Source organism: Prionailurus viverrinus, chromosome B3 (assembly GCF_022837055.1).
Source record: "Prionailurus viverrinus isolate Anna chromosome B3, UM_Priviv_1.0, whole genome shotgun sequence".
Taxonomy (NCBI): Eukaryota; Metazoa; Chordata; class Mammalia; order Carnivora; family Felidae; genus Prionailurus; species Prionailurus viverrinus.
This window is the reverse complement of record NC_062566.1, coordinates 139,245,686-139,253,691: the sequence shown is the minus strand read 5'-3', so window position 1 is coordinate 139,253,691 and position 8,006 is coordinate 139,245,686.

Genomic DNA, 8,006 nt, shown 5'->3' with positions numbered 1-8,006 from the left:
CGACAGTGCCGGCCACATCACACCTTCTCCGTGGAGTGCCCCCATCCGTCGGGCACGCCAGCTTTCAGGGGAACACACAGGAATGATAGCTGATCCTCGCTGCCGCCGGGGAGTGGGGACCGGGATTGCTCCCATTCCACAGATGACAAAACAGAGGCTTGGGAGCGGCTTGCTGGCCCCAGGTCACGCGGAGCTGGGGTCACAAGTGGTCATCATTTCTAGTCTGAACACCCCTCTCCTGCTGTCCGTGCTTGGAGGATGTTGTCCTCAGTTCCTCACCACAATACGGGGACGGCCTGGAGCCTGCCTGATGACGCCGGCTGGGGCCCAGGGAGGGCCACCTGGGCCTCCCTTTTGGCTTGGACCGTGTGCCACCTAGGCACACCCACCCTGCTCTCTGGCACTGCTTTGGAGATCGCTGGCGTCTTGCTTGCCCGTCACTGTGAACTCCGGGAGGACGGGAGGCCCAGGCTGGTGGCCTCGGGCCCGGTCGGGGCTTGCCACGCACTGGACTCTCAACCTTGCCTGTTGACCGGTGGCTCGTTGTTATCCCCAGAGGCTGGGTTCCACGTGTCTGGCCACAGGAGGCCAGCCCCCCCCACCCCCACCCCGACTGCCCCCAGGTCCTTGGCTGGCCAGCATTTCAAATGATATTGTTTCATATTAAATTATTTTAAATTCCACGGACACTGGTTTCACAATCAAATAATTCGATCTTGTTTACAAATGGAATTTTTACTTTTTGACGGTTTCTAGCTTTGCTGGGCTGGATGGTCAGTGAAAGCCTGTCCTCCCATGCCCTCCCGCCCACCTCTGCTGCCTTCCCTGGGACACCGTGGAGCCCGGGAACGGCCCTGGCCGCTGTGGACGAAGCTGCCCCTTCACTGCATGAGGCTAACAGAGTGGGGGGCTCTCTGGGCCTCCCCGGCCTCTCCCACCCTCCAGCTTCCTCCATGAGAAAACCCACAAACAACAGAATTGGAGGGGCCTTTGGTACCTGCCATCCCCACGCCCCTTTTTATAGATCAGGAAACTGAGGTGCAAAACCCCAGCCCTGCGGCCGGCCCAGGACTCAGAGGCAAGGGGGGGGGGGGCGCTGTTGCAAACATCCCTCTTCGTCCTCCTGAATCCCTGCCAGCTTGCACGACTACTTGGGGCTACAGAGACACAGAAATGGAAAGACATGACCAGCGACCTCTAGAGGCTCGCAATCTGGGTGCTGGGGTGGGGACGAGGCGACAAAAGGTGGGGCACGAGGGGGCCCGTGGCTCGGTGACCATAGGAGGGAGCAAAGGGCCCCAGAACGCCAGGTGGGATGGAGACAGCAGGAAGAGCACAGGGAACAGCGTCTGCAAAGCCACGGACATGGCTGAGCTTGGTGGTTGTGGGCCGAACCCTTTCAGGCGGATGATGAGACCAGGCACGTGAATGTCCTCAGCAGTGTGCTGAATGTCCATCTTTCCCAGCGAGTTGCCTTGTCCCCCTGGAGGCTGTCTCCTCACCCGGCGGTGCCACTTTCACTGGAAACAGGTTTGCAGCCTCTCTTCTGGAACCTTCTCTAGGCCAGAGAAGGTGCAGGGGAAGATGGGCTGCGTTGTTTTGTGGTCACTTGGATGGATGACCTGGGTTGGCCCGGCAGCAGCCCCGCTGGGCTTGGCTCAGAATGGCATCTGGCTGTTTCCACGAGTTGCCGGCTCTCTGAGGTCAGAGCCGGACCTGCTGAGGAGGCCACACAACGGGCTGTCTCCGCAGGCACCCCCTCCCCCGAAAGGGGCCGAGGAGGGCGTCCCAGCCAGCCCCGGGGCTGCAGAGGGAAAAGCTGGCTGATAATGTCCCGGCCAAAAGGCCGGCATTCATTCTATCAAATGTCCTGGGAGACGAATACCAGGCAGGGCCTGAGGGTCACCGAGGAACTGGCTGCCGCTGTGGCTCCTGCCCCTCCCCCCGGGGTCCCTGAGACGTCTCTCAGCCCTGGAGCCCACTCCCCGTCTCTGTGTCTCTGCCGCATCACTGTGGCTCTGTGGTCCCGCGATGCCTCGCCAGGCTGTCCCCGAGGTGGCGACCTCGGGCCAGACTGGAAACTGCCCAGACCACGGCGGTCCCAGGGCTAGCGGGTTTTCGGAGATGGGACGTTCATCCTCGTCGATGGAAGTGTAAATCCGGCCAAACCAAAAATGCGTACACAGCTTGGGCCGGAATCGACACTTCTAGGCCTCTAACTCCCCTGTCCCCTGGTATCGGTGACCGGGGGAGGGTGGGCCCGTGGATCCGAAGGCTCCTAATCAAGAGGGAGGTAGGTCTGCCCACATGCGCTGGGATGGACGGAGCTCTAAAATAAACAAGGCAAAGAAAGCGAGACGCCAAAGTCTGATACATCTTGCGTTTCAAAAAGGGTTAGAAATAGACGGTGATGTGCTCCGTGGGCGAATTCGCCAGAACTGCCGGTACCTGTCGGGAGCCCTCCTCCGGGTGCGCGTGTGCCCGTAACTCGCCGGGTCCTTCGAAGGCCCGGGAGGTGGGTATTACCTTTTGGCCCCCTTTGTGGATGAAGACACCAAGGCCTGGGGGTGGGGGGTGTAGGGCCTGTTCGGGGGTGTGGGGTGCGGGCCGCGAGCCCGAGCCCCCGCGTGTTCTGTGGCTGGCGGTGAGGACTCGGGAGGGGAGGGGGCCGGGGGCTGTCGGCTTTCACCGCTTACCTCTTCCTCTGCAGGTTCTTTCCGGCTGCGGGCGTGACTTCATTTTGGAAAATGTCAACAGGGCATTCTGGAAGGGTAATCATCGCTTTGAATTCCTTTACTGTGTCTTCCTGTGTTAAAGAGAGAAACACGGTCGTGTCGTTTAAAAAGCCCAACCCCCCCTTCCCCCACAAAGAGAACACCGAGTCTCTAGGAGGAGAACTGAAGACAGCAATGGGATTCCAGAAGGGGAAGCCGGGTCTCCGGGGGGCCCACTGGTGCTTGCTTACAGGCCAGTTCTATCTCCCGTGGTTTCCAGAACACGGGAGGTGGAAGGCCCTTGAGCGAGGTCTATTCCAATGCCTCATTTTATGGGTGAGCAAAGTGAGGCCAAGAGAGGGCCTGCCTTGTTCTAGGTGTCCCCTGGGCCCGTGTGGCCCCCACGCCAGGTCCAGGCCCACTGGGGGGCTTCCTTCATCCTGGTGTCTGTCCACTTGCAGAAGGGGGGGTCTTCTTTTCTACCCAGGGCCCGCCCTGATGCTCTGAAGCAGAAGCTGGGGAGGTGGGAACCAATTATTTCTGTGCCATAGCTGCTTGGTAGCCGAGTCAAAGCTCCCAAGGAGCTATGTTGAGTCCCAGACGGAATGTGAAGAGTACTGGGTCTCCTGTAGGCCTGGGCCCCCACCGGCTGCCTCCCTTGTACAACCCCGGCTCCAATCCAGCATATGCGTGAGCCGGCAGTCGCTTCCCTGCACCTCGCGTGGCTGTTGAGAGGGTGACGTTGCCATCGGTGACACAGGTATCCCGGCAGCCTGGAGCGGAAGGGCCACTTCAGGCTCTCACGAGGGCCAAGTTGCCGTGGGCGGCGGTGGGATGGGAGGCGACCGGCTCTGCCCTCGGCGAGCTCCGCGCCCTTGCAGGGGACTCCTCCTCCCCCTCGGTTTCCCCATCTGTAGAACAACGGGGGTGGTGTGGACGACGTCAGGCCTTGACATTGGTCTTGTTCCTGGGCTCGCTCCCGCTTCGGGTTAGGGGGAGGACAGACCAGTGCGTCTCGGGGACCCTGGTCCTGTCTCTGTGAAGACCAGCTCACCCGATCTCTGGCCAGTCTCCTGACGGTCACCTGGGAAACGGGGGGCTCCGGCCCCAGGCCTCCTACTGGTTGGTGACCTTGGCTTTTAGACCCTTGGAGAAACTCAGTCATGGAGGGTACTCGTAAAGACAAAGGTCTTCATTTTGCAGAGAGGAAACCAGACCGTGAAGGGCCATGAAGGCGGCAGCGTCTGTCCAGCAGCCCCCCTGCAAGACCTGGTTCGCGTCCCATGTGCTTCCCCCACAAGGCAGACCCCTCACCCCCGGGGGCTGGACTTAGGGCAGCAATATTGCCCCGTCCCCACTGCAACCTTCCTTCATTTTTGATGCCCGTCCCCTTGCAAACGGGGTCTTCTCTTCTATGTGGGCCCCCGAGCTCGATCCCTCATTGCTCTGAACCTTCTAGCAGCTGCCTAACAAGGGAGGGCGCAGGTGCAGGGGCCGGGGTGACCAAGGAGCCTAGACTCCTTGGGAAGCGTGTGCATAGCCCGGTTCTTCCACAGCGATGGTGGGACGGACCCGGTGGCCCGGGGTCTAGAACGCAGACGTGGTCTTGGCCATCTGTATGGGGCACCGGGCCCCTAGCTCCTCCTGGTCTCATTTGGGACCTCGTCTCTGGCCTCCGCCCCGCGCACAGCCATGACCCCTGGGGACTGAGTGTGGACAGGGCTTTTGGTGTAGACCCGGTACTGAGTCGGACACACCTCCTGGGAAACTTTGTCCTGCCCGTGGCCAGGGCTGGCGGAGGGCACAGGCGTGGCCGGTCAGCGTAAGAATGCCACTCAGGCTGGCTTAAATAGGTGAATGCGCTGGTTCCTGAGACTAAGGTGTCCAAAGTTCATCTGGACCCAACGGCTCAAATGATGCCACCGCATGCGTCTGTCTTTCTGCACTCAGCTTTCCTCCAGACCCTTTCACTGTGCAGTGGGGCTTCCCCCACAAGGTGGCAAGGTCACTCCACAGGTCATTCTGCCATTCGGCAATCTCAGTGCCCACGCAGCGCCCGATCTGACTCTGATTTGGCCCGACCCTGCCCTTCGGTCCACTCCTGAGTGGACAACCAGTGTGCAGAGAAGTGGCAGGTGACATTGGGCCAGCCCCGCTCAACCAGAAGGACCACAGTGGGGAAGGGAAACCTGGGGTTTGGGGCCAACAGAAGCACAGATGTCTATACAGCACGCAAACCGGCACCAGTGAAGAGAGGGCTCTGGAGGGATAGCCAGTCTGTGGGGAGGCCACACATCACGGGGACAGGAAGACAGGCTGGCAGCCGCTCTCTCCAAGGCCCCACCCCCGCCCTGTGCTCCTGCCCATTGCCTTTCCCCAACCCCCCCCTCCCCCCCCGTTTCCCTGAGGACGCTGGCTTGCCCCGCAGCATCGCTGCCCCGACTTGAGACAACAGAAGGCAGTGTGGACACCCCTGGCCTGGCTCGTCAGGAAGTCCCCGGCTGCTCTGTTGAGGCCATCTCAGTCATGAAGCAAACTTTGTCTTCACACACCAGGGCCGCTCAAGTTGCACAGGGCCCTTCTTTCTTCAGAGCGTGTGGGGGTTGTACTGGGTCGAGTCGTGTCCCCTCCCAAATTTACATCCACCCAGAACCTCAGAATGTGCACTTATTTGGAAGTAGGGCCTTTGCAGAAGGAATGAGGTCATGTAAGCCCTAAACCCAATGGTGGTGTCCTCGTGAGGAGCAGAGAAGAGACACAGAGGCTCTGGGCGTGTGTATGAGTGTGTGTGTGTGTGTGTGTGTGTGTGTGTGTGTGTGAGAGAGAGAGAGACAATGGAGGCAGAGTTTGGAGCAGTGCAGCTACAAGCCAACGACACCCAGGGCCACCAGAAGTTGGAAGAGGCCGGGAAGGATCCTCCCCTAAAGCTTTCAGAGGAAGCGTGTCCCTGCAGACGCCTTGGTTTCAGACTCGTGGCCTCCAGAAATGTGACAGAGTATCTACTGTGTTAAGTCCTCCAGCTTGCGGCCACTCGTTATGGGAGCGCTAGGAAGTGAATACAGGTGTCTGGGGGGATCTGGGTGGGGCGACAGGCCAGTGTGTCTGGGCTGGAGGGCGGTACCAGGGCCGGGGTCCTCACCCTATGTCATCTTGACATTCAGTGTCAGTCCCTTCCCGGCGCTGCTGGGGTCCCTGTCACCCTTTTAAGGACGTGGGGCCCTGCATCCCATCGTCTGGAGCCTAGCCTGCCTCCCACGTACCCACCTCTTCCCCAGCCCTGGTCTCGTCCAGCCCCTGAAACCCCAGGGCCTCCCTTCAGTGTGGGCTGATGAAGGGACAATGAGAGGCCCCTGGGGGCACAGAGGATTACTGTGGGGCGGGGGACGTGACCGAAAACCCGCAGTTTAATGTATGGAGACATCCCCTCATCTGCATCTGTGGGATCTCGGGGCCCCAGGCTCAGGTCCGTCTGATTCAGTTGCTGTGCTTAGTTCAACTTCTTGAAAGACTCCGACGGCTGGGGCTGGGCTGGAGCGTGGAGCCCTGTGCACGGAGCGTGGCCTGGAAGGCATCCTTGCTGGGTACCCACGGAGCCAACTGGGCTGGGGAAGGGGGCTTCTTCAGACAAGGTGAGGCATGACGGTACCAACACACAGCAAATGCTTAGCTCAGATTGCTGTGCTCCGCTGGATGCTCAGAAGGCCGTGTAAATCACACCCTTCATGACTATCTGGGTTACATTCTCCGGTTTGCAGCCAAAGACACGGGCTTGCGTTCAACGCTTGCCATGCTTAACCAGCCAGAGCAGAAGCCAAGAACCCTTCCGCCAGGTCTTACCAGGCTTATCAACTGGCTGTGTGACCTTGGGCCAGTCCTGTCCCTCTCTGAACCACTATGGTCTCCTCTTAAAACGAGGGGCTCAGGCCAGATGCTATCCGAGGGATTTCCTACTTCCATAGGTCCACGACTGTAGCAGACTCCAAACTAGGTGTGCTTTGAACTAAAGTTCGGGGGCACGCTTCGAGCGTCTTGCTCGGAGTTGTAATTCAGCAAGCTCTGGGCAGGGTGGACAGGCAGACCTGGCCACAGGGTCCCAATTTCCCCCGGCACCTGCCGCTGGCGGGCGTTCTTTTGCGTTGGGGTTTTTGTGTCCCTAAGAATATGAATATTAATACACACTAAAGTAGAACATTGGAGGTTTACACTGGCAGAAAACTTCAGATGAAAATATATTGGGGGAGGTGCTGGGTAGAGGGCAGTGACCAGGGTGACAGGTTGGCAAGAAGGGAAAAAAAAAATAAAATGCATCCAAAGTCCAGTGAGCAGGGGGGCAGAAAGCAAGGGGGAAGGGAGCACGAGGTGAGCGGGGCGTGTGTGACAGCAGAGCGGGCCAGCAGGAGGATGGGAGGGCGGGGTCCCCACCCCTCCGAGGAACCTGCTCACCTCTGTGCAACCTGTCTGTCTGCCTTGCAAGGCCAGCCTCATCATCTCTGATTATCCAGGGCCCGACGGCCAATGGAGCTCAAAGAACTTTCTAGAATGCTTGCACACCTAGTGAAGAGCTGTCCAGCAGAAGCAATGCCCGGATGAGGCAGGTGGACAGATGGCAGTGCTCACTCATGGATGCTGAAGGGGAAGCACACACCTAAGCCAACCATCACGGGGGACCAGAAGCCCGGACCTGCTTTCCAGCGCCCAGGTCCCCGGGGTCAGAACGAGCCTCAGAAGGCGTCTTGCACTGGCCCCAAGGGTGGCTTGGAGGGCGACCCTGGGTCAGCCGGTGCCGGGAAGCTCACTCCTGTATGTGGACAGTTTTCTTCACGGGACAACAGGCGTATGTGTGTGTGTGTGTGTGTGTGTGTGTGTGTGCACCTGCATGCATGGGGAGTGGGGGTGCAGGCGCCTCCCCACTGTGCGGTTCGAAGCCTCTGGCTGGAGCAAGCTTGGAGAACGACTCTGAGCCCCGTCAGCGCTTTAGGCTTCAGCTCCAGGGCCCCGGGGCTCTGCCGCGCAGGCAGATGGGCAGTGGAGGCCACAAGGAAGCAGTGGTGGGGTGTCCACCGCTCTCAGTCTCCCCCGTGAGGTCCGAGAGGGAGGAAGACAGCAGGCCAGAACAGCTGGATCATACAAGAGCAGCTTCAAAGCGATAAAAAGCTGTCAGATGAACCAAACAAGTAAAAGGGAAAATCCTTACAAGGGAAAGTTGACTCCGAAGGACAGATTGCAAAAGCCAGAGACGGGGCTGGCCCCGCAGAGCAGCCGTGGACGTGCGGGTCCCTCGGACACTCTGAA